Genomic DNA, 19,778 nt, shown 5'->3' on the forward strand with positions numbered 1-19,778 from the left:
CAGAGGAAATGTTTTACAGACATAACCTTGGGGTTGAATCTTCTAAAACATTGTTTTTTTTTCTCCATAATAATAGATGGTAATATGTTTCTGCAGCTCAGTTGGCAGTGTATTGCGTTAGCGGTGCAAAAGGTTGTGGGTTTGATTCTCAAAGATAAAAATGTATAGCTTGAATGCACAAGAAGTACCTTTGGATAAAAGCGCCTGCCATGCCTAAACGTAATCTAAATGTAGTAAGCTATACTTTTTTTCTAAATGGACACAGAGGTATGGTGGTAAATGCTAACAAATGTTTTCGATAATGTGCATCTTATTACCAAATCTGTCAATTTAAAGCTTAGTTTGTGTTTTCTTGAGTTAGGATGAACACTACCACAGACACGGGTGTTTACAGTGCCAAGTCTCTCTTGAGATTAATGACATAATGTTTGTGTATGTGAGCAAATGTGTGAGGGAAAACGGGTTGAAGGGTATGACTAAAACCTCAATGGAGTAACATGTTATGAATGAAGTCATTAAGAACTATAATTTTCCTTCTCCACTAACTTGGCAGCTCATAACAAACATGGTGCCATTGACACCAAATGCATTTTCTTCTTTCTTCCAGTACTACATTTAAAGGACAGTTCACCAAAGAAAAGAAAAAAAAACACAATATGTTTTCTCACATAAAAAAATAAAAGATGCAAAAAGTGCATACACCCTATAACCCCTATTATTATCCTCTCAGTCCCAGTTGGAGAACATATACCCACACTTTCCTTAATCTAAAGCTCATCCTTTCAGCAGAAACTAATGAGGCATAACAAATTCCCTCTCTTTTATGTCTAAGAAGATTACATCAAATCAAAACAATAGCACCTGGTTTCGATTTTCACCTGTTCTGTTTAAATTTCACCCATGTTTTGTTCGAATGCCTAATCAATACGAATGTGTACGATCTCTCTGCATGTGTGTGTTTGTATGTGTAAGAGGCTGTTAACCGAGCGCCCAGCTGCACATTGAATCTCCCTGGAACACAGAGACCTTTTTGTCCATCAGCAACATGTGGTAACAATCCATCAATGTCAGCAGCCACGCAATGCACACACACGCAACTACGGCTTCACTCACATTCTTTCGCTAAGAGATATAGTGGAGCGGGTGTATTTTGGTCATCTGGTGCTTTCTCCGAATGTTATTGCGCTTTGGTTTTTTTGGTGATGTTAGGAATCCAATGCTTCTGTAAATCTAAAAATTATAATGTATTAATAGAAACAATGATCAAGGCAATCTTATTGCATAAAGAATGAGGTTTGGGGTTGCATAATGTAGGAACCAGGGCTGAGCGATATAGCTAAAAATATGAGTACAATTCACATCTCCATAGGAATCCATAAATCTCTTTCTCTCTCACCACACACACATACACATGATTATTTCAGCAGGAGTGTTACACAAGGCAGTAACTCAGGCAGTACTATTGTGTGAATGGGTTTGGCAGCTGAACACCTCAACTTTCAATGACGATTTTAATGACTATGCAGGGAAGTTTGTAAGTTTAATGGGGGTAAGAAATGCTGCAATATCTAAAAATGTGCAAGAAGAATATTAGCCAAGAGTATTTTTTTTAATGCTTGTGACCCAAATAATCCAGTTTTTTAAGTCCATAACAGGGATAAAGAGAGACTAAAAGAAATTTAAATAAGTTATTTTAGAAATAAGCCACTGATACAGCAAAAATAAGGGGAGAGGGAGTTTATACATGCACGGTCCAAGCGCACGAAAACTTGTGCACCCTCCCACTCTCCCCTCATCCCAGTCCCAGCTGCCTTGACTGCTGGAGAGAAGGAGAGAACATTCCATTCCATCCAACCAAAATGTGCATTTTCCGTCCAGGACAGGACGTCTCTTCTGTGCGTGTGTCTTTTGTATGAAAGTGCGTGATTGTGTGAGAGAAAGAATGAGTTTGTATGCGAATTATCTGAAGTGGACTGCTTGGGGATCCAGTTTTCTCTGAAATTACATCCTGGATGTTTTCTGTTCTTTCGCTCTGTTATTTTTTGGCTCCTCCAGAGGTTCATAAGTCATGTCAAGCCATATAACAGTTTCCTTAGTTCACCAAAAGTACAAACAAGCAATTCTTAAAGCCCAAGTCATTTATTGTATTATGTGGGTAACGCATGACTAACCAGCTAGACATAATTGCTTACACACACACACACAATCAAAATGGTCATGTTTATTCCCTCCAGAAATGTTATAGTTTTACACAGTACCAATAATTGAAGCAATGTTTCCAAAACATTTCCAGTACAAAGCACGAGAAGCCTGCGTGCAACAGGCACACATTGCACATTGTGGCAAACTACAAGACCTTCTTGTTTATCCTTAGACTTTATATCCAGGGGTGGTGGCCTTCCCAGCCTACTCTCTTTAGCCAATAACAGTGCCTGTATACAGACACACCAGTTGCATAGCTAATCTCACAGTAGGTCAGTATGTTTCGTTGGTGCTGTCCAGCAAATGTACAAAGTATTTATATCTTATGCAAACACAAACATTCAGGTGCACGTGCTAGGTGTGCAAACATTCAAGAGTTAAGCGGACATTCAAGATATTAGCATGTCACAGCCACGGAATCACCCAGACGTCTCGGTAATGTAGTAATAGTATTATATGGCGTGAGTATCTTAGGACAACATGTCTTGGGTACAGTCAGTTCTAATATCAGGCCTATGTTGTGTGCCAAAGAACTGCAAATCCCATCCTTTCAATTCAGCCAGCATAAACAAATACAATTGATATGGAAAATGGACAAAGGAAGGAAATGTGGTTTTTAAAAATTAGGAGAATGTTAAATCATTCTGCATTTGCACTTCCAAATTATTTTTCTTTCAATTTATGTTTATATTACAGATGTATCCAATGTTCAGTTTATGTTATATTCTTTCTACACCGGTTGATATATACACCAAATCATACACCAATCAGAAAGTACTGAATGTGTGCTTTCTGTCAGGTGGTAAAGAATGACTTTGGCTGATTGGCTACGCAGGATATGTAAGGTCTACAGATGTAGATAGGATGGCGGTAAAGCAAAAAGAGACAATTGACTATTAAATCTATAAAATTTATGTCTGCATAGCTTTGAATGTGAAGTTTACTCATAGTAAATAACTCATGCTTGTAGAAAACACACACACACACACACACACACATGGCATTCCTTTCAACACATGTCTATTGTGTATTTAGCTTTGCTGCTTAACCCGCTTCCCACGTGTGTAACCCCTTATGATGCACACTCCCTTTGGCATCTCTCTTGGAGTATGTTGGACCCATGCACATAAACAACACTGAACAGACATCAGCCACACATGTGATATTTTTAGCTGCAATTTGGAACACCGTGTCCCTTGATGTCCCAGGTTACACTGGCCAATTTGAAAGAGTTGTGAGCCATTTATACACTTGGTTTTGAAAGGTTTGCTAATAAAAGCTGAATTTTCGTTTTCGAAAGCTACAATAACAAAGCTTTTTCAGGAAAGCAAGAAAGCCAGCTTTCATTGCTCCAACAAATCTGTTCTCAATCATTGCAGTATTTGGTTCACACTTTATCGTGCCAAGGACGTGTTTGTATTGCAAAATGCACCCAGCATGCATTGAACAAGCAACACGTATCTAGTGAGCTACAGCTGCTGTATTTACTCATAATGGCAGAGCTTGTGACATATCAGTGAATAATTGGTTTCAAGAGTTCACATCTCTAAAACTGTCACGTGGACGGTATTGCATGACCCTTTCTGGATGATTCACAATCTGAATACTGGAATTGAAGTTTAAGTGTAGACTAGTGTCATTTAACCAAGACTGGGAAAACAGGTTTTCTCTTTTTCTACGGTAATCATATTCTCTTCATAATGAATTTGTTTATATTGCCATCGTACTGCTGTGGCCTTTAGCAATGTATCATTGTTTGGCTTAGTCTCTATGCGAATGTTTGTCACTTTTGTGCACATCTGGGCTTGATTAGAAAAATGCCCTGTTCTGTTTTATTTTCGCGGGTGTTTGAGATAATGTATTTGAGAACTGCTTTCCTAGCTGTAATCATAAGGGTGTGGTTTGCTCATTGGGTTTTTCAATTTAAGTACTGAAATGACTACCTCATTCACTATTCACTGGAGAGTAAGATAATAAATCCCCAATTAAATTTGAAACTTTGGTGTGCCCGTTTTTATATATAATTTTCTGATATGAACTTTGAGGTAATGTCCGAGTTGTTGTTTTGTTATCTAGATAGGAAGTTTGCACGCATTGCATGGTCTTAATGAGTAAGGAGTGAACTACTATTAAGTGAGTTCAAACACTTATGTAATGTAGATACTTCATGACAGAGAGGACTTTGGAGATATTGCAGACAGAACTTTGTGTTCTTTTTTAGGATTATGATGCTTTTGAAACATTAAAAACATGCTTACAACAAACTTCATACTTTATCAACTTTGTGGTTTCATGGATGCAAGGAAATAAGAGTTAGGAAAGGTCCCGTTCTTCCTGTGTTTTTGAAGCTTTGATTGTGTTTACAGTGCGCTATATAACATGTGTTCATGTTTCACGTGTAAAAAAACGCAATATTTTTCACACAATTTACTTATTTGTATAGCGTTGTTTTCACTGTCCTAAAAACGGCCTAAAAACGTCCTTGTTCTGTGAAGTACCTCCTTCAGAAATACATAACGAGTTCTGATTGTGTAGCTTGTTTTAGTGTGTTGTTATTGGACAGCCGCTTAACTTAGCAGAGCCGTGTGAGCTTAGCTTGGCGACTGACGTATTTCTGTGGGTGGAGTTTAGTCAAAAACTCTATTCAACTGGGAAGTGGAGCGCTGTAGTCCAAACCGGACATTTGCTGTAAAGGGGAATTCTGTTAAAGAAAATATATCACCTGGCAGTGAACTTTGAGCTTTTGCAGGTATTATTTATCCCATAACAGCAACATTACACACTAACTAGGGTTTAAAAAATGGGATCAGGAAGAACGTGACCTTTAAAAAACTGCCCACCTTCAGAAATCCACCACATTATGATTTCCCTATAATTAGTAAGGAAAGCTTAAATACTTGCCAATAGTGTTGGGGAAAGTTACTTTTAAAAGTAATGCATTACAATATAAATTTACTCCCCAAAAAAGTAACTAATTGCGTTACTTAGTTACTTTTCATGGAGAGTGATGCTTACGTTACTTTTAAGTTACTTTTGCGTTACTTTTTCTTACTTGGCTGAGGCTTGAGGCTTGACTTTTTTTAAAAAGTAACTCAAATATTAATGTGTACATTTATAAAGTAATGCGTTACTTTACTCGTTACTTCAGAAAAGTAATATTATTACAAAATGCGCGTTACTTGTAACCCCCCATTCAGACGGCCAGCGACCAGCAGTAGCAGAGTGACGCAATCTTATTAATTTCAATAGAAACTGGGCGACTTCCAGCGGCATGAGCGAAAGTTACCGTTGGCGGCTGTATGGGCGTGTCCAGCAACGTGAGAAAGTTAAGAAAAGTTTTACTTTATGCAATTGTCGAGCGAATTTCGGGAGCGACTACCAATGAGAACAAGCAGTGGAGTTCACGTCATCCTTCTCTTGTCAGTTACTGGCGCAGATTGTACTCATTTGTTTATGACAAGCAGATTTAGAAACGCCTCATTGAAAGAGACAGGCGACACACAGCGATAACATCGCTGGCTGTCTGAATGTGGCGTCATGCGTTACCCCCAACACTGCTTGCCAATAAGACAAAAATACTCATTAGCAGTCTATAAAAATCTGTGTGCTATATTTTATTATAATAGATGACACTCTTGTACCTGGGTGAAAAAAATGCCAGAATAAAGAAAGCTGCAGCTATGCAGAAAATCAAATGCTTCGCTTAGAAGCTGGACAAAACTACTCTTTTAAAGCAAACGGCTAAACTGACCTCAACTTTTATCCCACTTAACATTACGAGATGTGCCGTTAAAACTGACTCCTAGCTTTTTTTTAATGTGTGCATGTTTCTACCTTTGGAAAACTTGCATACAAACACACATTTCACTTTGCTGAGCTTGGCAGTGTAGGGAGGGGCATCACCCCCCACACATTTTATTCTGTAAAAAGTAGATAAGTACAAAAAGAACATTTCTTTATCGCTCCTCACCATGCGACACTACTAATATTACTTTATGATTAAGATGTGCAGTAAAGCCAGCAGAGCAGGGATCTTGCTAACAATTCATGGGAGTTGCCACAAAAGAAGACAAAGAAACTAGCATTGCAGCTGAGAGGTTTTCTGCTGTACCAGCAATTCTCACTCCCCCTCCTGTAGTTCCTCCAGCCTTGACTTTTGGGCCACATGATTTCCTGTTTCTGCTGATGTGACATACACAAACAATAATACACTCGCTGTTATGCACGTGCATGCAGACACATACACAAAACATTGTACAACACTCAAATCTTTATACTATAATGCACAGCTTTTAAAGAAACACACCAGGTGACCTAATTCAAAGTAATATCACGGTCAGGGGAATTTACTGCCCTGACTACTATACCAATTAAGCTTAATGCTTGTATGTGTAGTATGCTACTGTACTTTGTACAGTATGTACACTATTCTTCTTACATGTGATTGAGGGAGATAGAAGGAAAAGGAGAGAGAAGATATCATTGGTTGGTGCAGTGTGGTTTCAGATAAGGTGACAAGTTCATGTTGTCTGTGTAAACTTTGCTGAGTGCAGACTGCCCTTATCTTTAACCTCTCTTATACTGGAAACAGCGAAGAGAGGTGCGTGCCAGTGTCTTCCTTCAAAATAAACTAGACTGATTAGGTAATTAAGGCTTGAAGTCATTTTGGCTGTGTACGTATGGGTGTTTGGATAAATAGGAGATTAAGTTCTAAACATAGAAACATCGGGACGTGCAGGAATACGCGTAACATGCACCTCTCTCTGGGGAGAATTCAATAAAGAGTTGTGCAACGTTTGCATGTGACATTTTAACCTGCCAATAAACACATTGAAATAGATCTGCACCCTGGGTATTTAAATAAAGTCTTTCTTATTCTTTTTAGTGCAAAACACACTTCCACAAAAATACAACATGCCATATAATAAGCTCTCAGAACTCAACCACAAGATCAGGAATTAGAGAGTGGAAATTGTGTTCAGGACAGATTTCACACCGTTACTCAATTTGCATAATTATTTTAGTGAATCAGGCTGAATTAGACAACAACACAGGAAGCATAACCATCTGTACACTAACCAGAAAGCCAATCATACGTCAGTCTGCACTCTGCACACATTAGCTTCAGCTCTTGCTCATATACTGGGACAGTGTCTACGGGTGTGCTCACATACCCGAGTACGTTTGACCCCATAGGACAGTTCATTTGGCTAGTGTGATCGCTTTATACTGTACCACTGGTACGCTTTGCAGAGGTGGTCTCGGATACGGCTCACTTTGATTCGGTGGTGGGACATGCACGCCAGAATGCGAAACTTTAGCTGTTACTGTAAAACACTCTAAAAAGCATTCAGCAGCGTGTCACTGCATCCCAAACAACCCCAGGCTGCGCGGACTAATCGGTTTATGATATTAAAGCAGCTGAACAGTGATTGCAAGGCAGACTGCTCCTAATATGCTTTTAAATCTCTCTTATTTAATGTCATACACCAAGCGAATCCCGCAGCGCACATGATTTCAAAAACACATAATAAGCCATAAACTCATAATTACGATGAACTCCATCGCGCATATCTTAAACCCCATTCACACAGACCTTTGGTCCCAGAAAATACCAGTAAAATTTCCAGACAAGCTTCTGTGTGAACGCAAACACGTCCCGTAAAGAGGACCTAGTAAGATACCCGGAAAACCCTCTGTGTGAACAAGAAGCCGAAACAATGCCTAATGGGCGTGTCCTAGTGAGGATGCGCGTGTCATCACAACAAAAGTTATGGTTCAGCTCTTTGAAATTTACAAGCAGATCAACAATTACGATGAGAAATGTCGCAAACTAGACTGAAGCAGTTATCAGGAAATGATACATGATACGCATAAACGATGACGCGCGTGCCGTAGTGAGGATGCGCGTGTCATGGCTACATGAAGTTGGTTCAACTCTTTAAAATGAGGGATTTACGATGAGAAATGTCAGCAAGCTGGACTGATCATTGGAGAATCATTGGCAGTGTGAATGAACAAAAAAATCAAACAATCACGGCAAAACCATGGTGCATTTTCCATGTATTTTCTGGAATGTCTGTGTGAAAAGGGCTTTATAGTTTTCTTCAAACAATCATATCTTTTAATGACGTAATCGTACTCTGGTATGAATCATAAAGTGTAGTGTGAGTGCAGATGAGCGGGGGAGTAGGGAGGTGGGATAATTATACTTGGGTAAGGTTCGGTCCGGTTAAGTATGATGTGAGCGCGCTTTAAGTCACAGTTAATTTAAACGTCCCTCTTTGTGTAACAGGTTAAAGATGCTCTGTACTGTCATCCCTATTTGCTTGTTCACCTTTCTTGCTGTCTTATCTTTCATTTCTCTCTCCCTGTTCTGCTTTCCTGAGGCGCACAGAACCTAAGCACATTCTCACAAATGCTGCAGCTTGACATCATGACGAAACTCAGTGAAACATCACACACACACACATCTCTCTGAGCTGTGGCTGTCTATTGATGCACCCATCCTCCTTCGCACTTTCCCTTTTGCACTATTTCCCTTTCACAGAGATCTATGACCATCTCTTGCACTCAGGGTCCAAAATTAACTTTGTCACATCAGCTAATAGCAGGCGGATTATGAAAATGTCTTACTAGCCATGTATTACTTTTATCATAACAATATAACTCCCCTGTGATAGTGTGACTCTGTTTATCATTAAAAGTATAACTGTCTCGCATGTAACCGTCAATACATGACTTTTATGTTTTCCATTTGGTTGCCTAACATAAAGAATTGCAGAAGTTTTCACTGAGATAAAATGCAGTCAAGTTATAACCATTTTTTACAGTATTGATGAACGTATAACGCGTTCCGAGAGCATTTTCTTAATATAATTATTTAATTTTTGAGAGAGATGGCATTTAGAGGCTTTTGCATCTGAGCTATATTTAAGCAATATCACTCGAGTAGGAGTGTGATATGTGATATAGCTATCGAGAACGATATTGCTTTTATACAACAGTTCGACGTCACAAGTTATATTTAAACGATACACACGATACACACACACATATATATACACAAAACTGGTAATAATAATAATAATTTGAACTCTGTTTGAACCATATAAACATGTATATGAATAGTGCAGTTGCCCTAACCATTTAGCTGTTAAATGACATTGGGAGATTAGTGTCACAGTTCTGGTCTGACTCCTAGACCTCATTTCCACCACTGTCAAGAGCTGCTTCTCCAACTATTTCCTGTTCCAGAGCTCATATACAATATATTTAGTGTGTGCAGTCAGTGACCCCAAAAACTATTTGGACTCTTAAGCTATATTTAAAAATGTAGAAACATCTCTGAATTACAAAACAAACTATCAAACCAAGTAGCATATACAGCACAAGAACAAAAATTTTAATACAGCATTACTAAAGAATGACAATAGATTAGCTTTTAAGACCATTAGTATTCAAATTAAGGGGCTGTCCACACGGAGACGCGTATCACTGCATACGTATAAATTTGTTATCGTATTGGCGTTTCATCCACACGGATCCGGCGTTTTGGGAGACTGAATCCGCTATTTTTTTAAACCGGGTCCTAAAGTGGATAAATCTGAAACCGACATCCTTGCGGTTTCGTCTGTACAGCTAATCCGTATATTTTGTGAAGCGAAAACGTCATCACATCACGTGTCGGAAGCGTCACATGTAACAGCAACAACAATAACGGCTGACTACGTGATTGTGTTCGTGCTACAGAAGCTACTAAAGCCTACTAGCTTTATTACAGCAAAATCTATTGCTTCTATGCAATTGTGGTGAGCAACAGGCGATAATGGACAACACCATACGTGGGTTATGCGCATGGTCAAAGTCTTCTTCTCCGTGTATAGTGTATATCTGTGGCAGAATTACAGCGCCCCATACTGGTCCAGCATATATACTACACCGCTTTCAGTCGGTTTCAGTGGTTTCGTCTTTACGGATTATTTTTTTAGAGCAAGGAAAAAAATGATCGGATAGGGAATGCAGCGGCTTCGTGTGGATATAGCCTAAGAGCATTAGTGTTCAGTTTTGTTAAAGTTTCTGATTCATAAAAATTGATGAAGAATGATGAAATGTTAAAATGGCAAACTCTAGGTCTGTCTAGCATTATTTGCAGATGCCATTTAAATTAATAATTTGGCATTAGTACAATTTAATGCATGAATTAAATGTTGATGTCTTTCTTTGTTCAGTCGAGAAGAAATTATGTTTTTTGAGGAAAACATTCCAGGATTTTTCTCATTTTAATGGACTTTAATGGACCCCAACACATAACAGCCCCAATGCAGTCCAAAATTGCAGTTTCAAAGGACTCTAAACGTTCTCAAATGAGGCATAAGGGTCTTATCTAGCGAAACAATTATCATTTTTGGCAAGAAAAATAAAAAATATGCACTTTTAAACCCCAACTTCTCGTCTTCCCCCGGTCGTGTGATGCGCCGGCGCGACCTCACGTAATACGTCACCACGTCAAGAGGTCACAGATAACGTATCGAAACTACGCCCCAGTGTTTACAAGTGTGAAGGAAGAAGACTGTTCCGATGTATGTCGAATGATACTAATTAATGTCTTCGTGTCAGTTTATTGTTTAAAATGGTCCGCAAATGTGCGTTTCATATATGTAACGTGACCTTTTGTTGTCACTACACAATTAAGTGAGGTCGCGCCGGCGCGCCACAGGACCGGATGAAGACGAGAGGTTGTGGTTTGAGAGTGCATATTTTTTGTTTTTCTTGCCAAAGATGACAATCGTTTCGCTAGAGAATACCCGTGTGCCTCGTTTGGGATTGTTTAGAGTCCTTTGAAACTTGCAAATTTTTAACTGCATTAAAACTTATGTGTTGGGGTCCATTAAAGTCCATTAAAATGAGAAAAATCCTGGAATGGTTTCCTCAAAAAATATAATTTCTTTTCGACTGAACAAAGAAAGACATTAACATTTTGGATGACATGGTGGTGAGTAAATTAACTGGATTGAAAATTGACTAATCCTTTAAACTCTTTAGTGGAGCTTATAGTTATTGAATAAGGAAAAGAAACTTAATTTATTAGCATCTGATCTGTTAAATTAAAAATGTCTATCAATTATGATGTACAAGTTTACCAAACGTCCTGAGACCCCATGGCAAACCAAAAAATTCTCAGAAGTATGCTTGAGGTTACTTTGACTTATTATGACCTGGCACATATTTTTACATGACAGCAGTATCTCAGCAGAATCTTAAAGGCTGTTACTGAAATCCTTGATAATAAATCAGTCACACAAGTAGGACATTTAGAGTTTTTTCTCTTCTTTTTTTTCCCTCTTGTCTCCTTTCTACCATTTCGACTGGATGACTCCTGTAAAGGGCTTTTCTCTAGTGGAACCCAGAACAAAAGCCTTCCAGTAACAACTCATCTACTGCTGAACTCTATGGCACAGCGCCAATGCATTCACACGCTCTCTGGCAAATCGGACCCCTGCCAGAATCGTTACACATGCACACATAGATAGCTGAACCGGGCCTCTCTCAGGAGTTAAAAAGGGGCTCTTACAGAAAGAAGTGGACCTCTAAACACAATTCAGGCACGTAGTCGTGGTCACCAACCACTAAAGACCGATACGTGATCAGGGTGCCACTTTTAAAAAAGGTGACACTAGTAATCCCTCCAAAAATTTAGAAGGAAAGAAATGGTTTTGGTTGGAGGGGCAAAAAGTGCTGACAAGTTCTTCAGTTGAGGAGCTTGAAACTTGAAAAACCTGCATAGCAACTCTCTCTGACACGCTCTCACATGTGCACACACACAAACGTCTACTCCATCATCACAGCATCCCTTTAGGCAAAATATAGCAGACTGTAAACGTACATTTGGGATTTGTGTCTTAACTGGATTTACCACAGGCACAAATATTAAATATGTATACCATGTACACATGCACAGGCTTTTGCCACACCTGCTGCTCATTTATTTCTCAGTGCTGTGAATTTGATCTCATTGCATCAGATAAAAGCAACAGTGTGTAGGCTTCTTGGCATTCGCACCCGCAGCCATGACAAAGGTGGTAATTTGCTGTTTTTAAATAGTCCAAAAAAAGGAAGCGAGTTTGTATTCTATTTTAGTTTACAGACAGACAGAAGTGGTGGTTTGATCACGAGACTCAAATAAGCCAATAGAGATGTGCAGGATGTTTACTCCTCGGTTCCTCTTCGTCCATCTGCCCGCGGGGTCCAAAATTACTGTCGTAATGCTTGTGTGCTCTTAAGGTGTGGTTGTCAGCTGAGACTGTTTCACTCCCTACTTGTGTTACGATGTGTCAACGAAACTCTTGTTTGAACGCCATAGCTCTAGCCCAAAACCTGGTGAACCTAGTGACGTGCTGCTTACTGTGTACATAGGCCGATACTTTCATAACACCTACCATTGACTGACAAGTGATTTAAATAGAAAGTACATTTTTAATGACGTTTTACTGAATGTTTTATGTATTCAGTATTGAATAAAATATAAGTTCATTTATAATAAACATTTCTCTCGCTTCATCTTTAATTTTTGATCAGTTTTTTACTGCGTATCACAGTGAATTCTGGGATTGCCTTCCAATCCACAAAGGACATGCTAAGTTACCTGGGAGCAAAAAATGAGTAGTGGAGGGCAGCAAAATTCTGGTATTTAAATATGTAAGAAGTATTTGCATTTTAATGCCTACAGAGGCAACGCATTAGGCTTTTAAAATACATATATATATATATATAGTTGTAAAACTTACATTCATCTAAAAAGTATATCACTGCTAACAAAGTCTGGGTAATAGATTTGACTGTGGGTTTACATCAGACGCGAGTTCAACGATTTGCGCAAGTAGATTTCATACAAAGTCAATGCAAAGACGCGATCAGACACGTCCTCGCGTGGGACGATGCGAATGACGCGATATGGGCGGCGTGTTTGCCGCAAAACACGCCCTATTGGTCTCAAACGCATCTTTGGCCAAGTTGAAAATATTCAATTTGAGCGAAAAATTCGCATGACACGAAGTTAAATCCCACGTGTAATCTAGAGAGAGTAATGCGATGCCCTGCGTTTAGTGTGTAGGTAGCATAATGCTGCATTAAGACCAGCCACGGTAGAGGCGTCAAGCGCGAGTGATTTTAATGTTAAGTCAATGTAAAGACGCATTGACGTGCGTCTGGAGGTCTCGCGGCGAATGGCGCAAATTGAGCGTTGCCGGGGGAAACGCGCGAGTTGAAAAATTTGAACTTTTGCGGAAAAACGCCCTGCGTTAACCAATCAGGAGCATGCTCTAGTAGTGACGTGATTACAGGACGCGAGCGGAGTCGCACAAGCCTATGGAAGGCTCTCCCATGAAGCCAATTTCCGCGGGAATGTCTCGATGACTAGAATTTCACGCCCGAATGAAGCGAGTAAACTCAAATGTTCAAGCTGCAAACTAGACGCGGTAGACACGAATTTGATGCCTCAAATGTGGCTGGTATGAACCCACGGTTATGCCTTAATGCTACGTACACACCAAACGCGGGGCATCGCGTTACTCGCTCTAGATTACTCGCAGGATTTAACTTCGTGTCATGCGGATTTTTTGCTCGAGTTGAATATTTTAAACTCGGGCGACAACACGTTTGAGGCTAATAGTGCATGTTTTCGCGGCAAACGCGCCGCCCATATTGCGGCATTCGCATCGCCCCACATGAGGACGCATCTGATCGCGTCTTTGCATTGGCTTTGTATGAAATCTACTCGCGCAAATCGGTGAACTCGCGTCTGGTGTGAACCCACAGTAAGTCTGCCTAACAACAGTGATTCATAATTCATTGAAGTGAAGTATGTGCCCACCAGGCTTTTTGTGTTTGTGTCTGTGTGCATACTGAGTTTGTTCACTGTAAAATGCACACACAGAGACGCTCATGAGACTCTTTGTCTGACCCTTTTCTCTATCCGTCTAGACATCTATCGTCTGGAGATACAAAAGAGTTGATGGTTTCGCCTGTGCCAGGTTACCCTGCACATGTGTGAGTAATGGGATGTTTTAGGGAAGCTAGTTTATTCACTTTGGGTAAGTTTAGCAGCTGAACACACTTTCTGTGGCAATTTCCATAGGGACTCTAGCAAAAATTTTATTGTGCCAGAGGGAAGTGTTTTACAAGTACAAGGGGGGCTCTCAGGGCAAAGTCATTTAGAGAAGTGTAGTTTTGGACAACACTCAAACCCTGCTCTTTCCTCTACCCACACTGGCATTCCCTTTCACCCGACGCTCTCGTTTTCGTTATGTTTTTCTTCGAAAACACTTCAGCTTTCCAAGTCTTGGGCTGTTCGAGTGGCATGTCTGGTTACAAAAAGAGCTCACAAACAAGCAAGAACCACTGTTCCCGTCCTCGCGTATTTATATGTAGTGGTTTGGGTGAAAGTTCATTCAGTTGTCATGAACACTGGGCTGAAATTTTCCATGGCACAGAAATTATTTTTAAAGGATTAAATGAGTAAGTCTGGCCACAGGATTAAAATCTGTTTAAAGTGAAGAAAAGTTATTCTAAATGTTTGTCACCATTCGAGGATCAAACACTTATGCATTTAGTGTTTTGCAGACTGTATAGAAGAAACCTTGCAATCTCCTCCCTCTGTCCTCTTGTTCTCCCCCTTCCCCCTTATGCTTTCGTCTCTTGCTCTGAAAGAGACCTGGAGGATTGCCAGAGTACGACCGAAACAGTACACACACACGCAACTGAACACGCCATGCTGCACAGCTACACACTGACCTACATATGCATTCACTGCGCTGATTGAGTGCCCCACTGAACCTCTCAGCCAATCAGAGGTGGGGGAGGAGTGCTAGTTAGCCAATAGCATTGTTTGCCCTCAGCACACACTCTCTCAGTCTCTGTACAGTTTTTTTTAGGCAGAATAACCATTAGCTAAAAATGGAAATTATATGCAAAGACTTTTTATAGCCAATCTTATAGACAATTCTTTTAACAGTTAGTAGTACTAATATGCAACATTTGATACACATGCTTGTTTGATAGCGCTATAAATATAACGGTCCGAATGCAACCTCCAATTTTATTGCATGTATTTCGCAATAACACCACATATTCTATATGTGACCCTGGACCACAAACCAATCATAAGTCACACGGGTATATTTGTAGCATAGTCAACAATACACTGTATTAGTCAAAATTATTGTCACTTTTATGCAAAAAAAATCAGAATATTAATTAAAAATCATGTAAAATGAGGATATTTTGTAAATTTCCTACTGTAAATATATTAAAGCTGTATTTATTGTTAATATTATGTGTTGCTAAGGACTTAATTTGGACAACTTTAACAACAATTTTCTCACATTTTGTCAGATTCCAGATTTTTAAATAGTTTTATCTCCGTCAAATATTCTCATGTCTTAATAAACCATACAGTACATTAATGGAAAGCTTATTTATTCAGATTTCCAATATCCATACAACTGGTTTTGTGGTCCAGGGTCACATCTATTTCATAAGCTGTTATATGTCTAATATGTATATTGCCTGTAATATAGCCTGGCTAACACCAGACCAGTCATTTTTTCGTATTTGAGGCGTGGTTTACGAATGCCTAGAGCCGTTTATTGGGCACTACGAATGTCTATCAAATGCGTCTGTACTTAGCTCATAGCCAGTTGATTCAATTATAGCAGATGACGTATGTAGAGCGACTTAAATTCAAGCGTCAACAACTTTTATAGGGTACGTGTGCACACAGCTGAAAGCTATGCAACTAAACCTGTAGCTGTATATTGATATTGAAAAGCAACACAACTTAGTGGCACTGTGACAACCACAGTAGGTAGACTACAGGCATAATGACAATATGATATTAATAAATACCACTTACCATTTATAAGTTAAATGGACTTCGTCAACGATGATGCCTAGCAGGTGGGTCCTATAAAACTCTGTGGCTATCATGTCTTTCTTGCCATATCCAAACATCCTTGTTGGATATGAAATTGTTTAACGCCAAAAGTTGCTCTTTTTTTAAAATTAAAGCAACACTAAAGACTTATGGCTCTTTGCTCCCCCTACAGGTTAGAAGCGTAATTGTTCATTACCACTGTCGTAAATACTGCAGCATAGCTGGCTCTGATTGGATTGTAGGTCTGCCGTAAAGCAAGTTTTTGTAGTTTTCACTCGAACTACAGGACCACTACCTGACGGTTGGAAACTTCTTTAGTGCGGTTTTGGCCGATAGAGGGCTGCAAAGCGAATGTGAAAGTGCCTTCACCCTGTTTTGAGTGGATGAACCACTGAAACTTTTTGGAAACGTTATTTTAAGGTAAAAAAAACTCTTTGGTGTTGCTTTAACTTGCATTAAAAACTACTTAGAACACGATCTAAGGCTGAATCGAAAAGTAACTTCGCGTCTGCTGCCGTGTTGGATAAACAAAACTGCTTCGGTGTGTCGCATAGACCTTGTCATCATCTTGCTGCCCCCTCCCCGTTTTAGGTTTCAGGGGAAAAATAAGTCCATAGTTCCCATGCTAGACTTGCAGCGTGAATAAATTTGCACACAAGGTAGCATGCGGAAACCCAGGCTACCTGTAATATGTTTTCTTTGTAAACCTGCTTTGCTACAATGCTAAATTGTGAAAAGTGCTAGAGAAATAAATTTCCTGAGTTATGGTCTGTGGCAATTTTAGTTTGACATATTTGCACATGAAGAGTGTAGTGTTGCCAAATCAAATGTACAGCCAGTATACCTTAAACATACTCAAAGAAACACAAACTCCTGTGTGAATGTATATGCACTCGCTAACATACAGCAAACATCAAAACAGGGTCATGGGGATGTCTTATTGTAAAGCATTTTTTCCATAGTTAATGTATGCAAACCATTGGAATTGTGTGGATGAAACTTGTAGCACAATATATGTGCTTCCTGAATAATAAAAAGGCTAGTATTAATGAAATGAAAGCGAGCATGATTTAAACTAGTCCGGTCATCCTCAAAGGCTTGTCCTGGTCAACAGCTGATAGAGAATTAAAGTGCATCCTTCATCCAATTTCATCTCTCTTGTTTTATCTGTGAGACTCTATAAGTGGCTTTTCTTTTCGCTCTCTTCCTATCCATCTTTATGTTTTGACCTGGTGTCATTTCTCTCTGCAATAAGTGTGATGAATGGTGTGATCGTGAAGCTGATGTAACCGCAAAGAGGAGACAACCATGTGATCCATGGCTTTTTGTACTTGGATTATTCTGTGTTATGCACACTGTATGTGTACATACACACACAATGTACACACTCAGTCAGCTCATATGACCAGTCACCTGGCTAAGCCTCAAGTTTAGACAGACTAATCCTCACACTGCACATCACACCATTAAAAGAAATGAAGAGTTTGGTTCCAAAACGCAATAAACGCCATTTTTGAAAAAAAAAAATGAGTTACTGCCTGAATCAGTATTATATCAGGTCAGTATTAAAAAGTAAATTCTTAATTTTACGCAAAATCCAATATCCCCTGTGTTATTCTGTCATCTTTTCTCCCTTTTTTCCCAAAATGCAATAAACGCCACTCCCCCTTTTCTACAGAATGCCATAAATCCACTCTACAGATTACAGCGCACCATTCACGCAATGTAAACAAAGAATGGCAGCGCGTTGAGTACACGGAATCCTAGTTTTCCTCATCTACTTTGTACTTCGTGATCAACAAACAAACAAAAACAAAATAATACTTTAATAGCATTGATAAACCTGTGGTGGTTTTCTGTGACGGGAAAGAAACGTAACCATCAACATCTAATAATTTACGCAAGAGGAACTCGGGAGACGGGTGCTTGTTTGCCCGGGCCGACATCATCAAGTTTCTGTCATGATAACACATTGACCCCAGGGGATCTTAAAACTTTCCATAATTTTACTCAAAGTCAACAAAAATCGAGCAGGACCAAAACATTTTACAGCTGATCGCTGTGAAAAACATTAAACGACGACGTCAAGTATAACCGCAGCAATGACAGTGTTCTTAATATCACAAAGTAAGTGTTTTGATTAATGACATTAATGTTTATATTTTTAATTAGTGTGTACAACTAGTCAACTAAATGAATATAACATGGCAAAGATGAATGCACATTTATATAGGCGATTGATTCAATAGATTTATAGCACTTTGAATAAAAACTTGTCATGGATTTATTGCATTTTGTGGAAAAAATAATCAGTTTTTATAATAAATCTTTGAAAATCAACTTTATGGATTTGAATTTTTTTATGTTTTTATAACCTAAAGATGCTATGTGAAAGTTTGTAACAGAAAATATTGGTTTTCATCTTGTCCCTTTCTTGGAATAGAAAACACGTTTTTACCAAAATTTGTCAAAATGGATTTATTGCGTTTTGGAACCAAACTCTTCAAATAATCTTTACAACTACATCATATCAGGTTTTGTACAAAGTAACACTAATTGGCCAGTATTTTATGCATTTTGTGTCTGCGGACATTCAGCGATATGCTGTGTCGGAAAGCTTGGCCATTGCAAGCCATTGTGTTCTCCTGGAAAAACCTTGGATCCCACTGCACAGCTGCAGGAAGGAGAAAAAAAGAAGGGAGTGAAAGGCTGGATGGAGAAAAAAAGAAAAGTAAAACAAACAGGGGGAAAAGTGGGGAGAGGCACACTAACCCATATTTACCAAGCAGAACTGAGAGAGTAAAGAAAATATGTATAGAAAAATTACTTGGTGCATATGCACATTATATATGATACTTTGAACAACAACACACGGCACTGACGTATTCTCAATCGCATGTGCATGAATCAATCAGTCTAAAAGCCCTTTCAGTCAAATGGTGATGTCATCTTCAGCTAGATCATCAGCAATCCTCTCCCACCGGACCAATCTGTTTGTCTTTCTCTTTGCTGTTCTCTGTCTTTTGTCTTATAATGTAGTTTTATTGGTAGAGTGCAAGGAGTGTTCAGTGTACATTAAAACATTACTTACAAAAAACTCTAAATACTCCAAGTTTTAAGAGACTGCCCTTCACTTTAGCAATACCACTTTGCAAAACTTTGCATACCAAACTCACTACCACAGAGCTCTGACCAGCGTTGTTGTATAACTCCACTGCAATCAAGTAACACAAACAGTGTGGTCATTTTATGTTCTCTGGAAATTACAGAGATGGAGTAAAAAACAATGAAAACACTCCACACTTATATAAAGTAATTATATACATTATAACTAAAAATATTTGAATGTATGTGCAAGTAAGGAGTTCATACGTAGTATACATTCACTGTTTTACGTTAAATATTTCGAAAGATTTAAAGCAACGCCAAGACTGTATGTTCCCCGCGTGGTCTTCATACTAGTACAACACGGGACAGTGTAACCTCGCACCCCCACCCACTTTCACAGTAATCTGAGAGAAAGAGAAGGAGGGAAACTAAGATAAAAAGACTAAGGAAAAGAAAGAAAAAGCAAGGGGCCCCTTTTTGGTACCCTGTGTAACCCCTTAATGGGCCTCTACATGGAGAGATAGAAAAAGCTGGG

At 39.1% G+C, this 19,778-nt stretch overlaps 1 protein-coding gene and 1 long non-coding RNA gene across 2 annotated transcripts in view; one reads left to right on the forward strand and one right to left on the reverse strand.

Moving 5' to 3' along the window:
• The window catches only part of LOC129429347 (uncharacterized), a 63,031-nt gene that overhangs the window by 16,385 nt on the left and 26,868 nt on the right, over nucleotides 1–19,778 (forward strand). The gene's annotated exons all lie outside the window — the stretch shown is intronic.
• The window catches only part of foxo3b (forkhead box O3b), a 31,376-nt gene that overhangs the window by 4,767 nt on the left and 6,831 nt on the right, over nucleotides 1–19,778 (reverse strand). The gene's annotated exons all lie outside the window — the stretch shown is intronic.

This window comes from Misgurnus anguillicaudatus, chromosome 18 (genome assembly GCF_027580225.2).
Source record: "Misgurnus anguillicaudatus chromosome 18, ASM2758022v2, whole genome shotgun sequence".
Taxonomy (NCBI): Eukaryota; Metazoa; Chordata; class Actinopteri; order Cypriniformes; family Cobitidae; genus Misgurnus; species Misgurnus anguillicaudatus.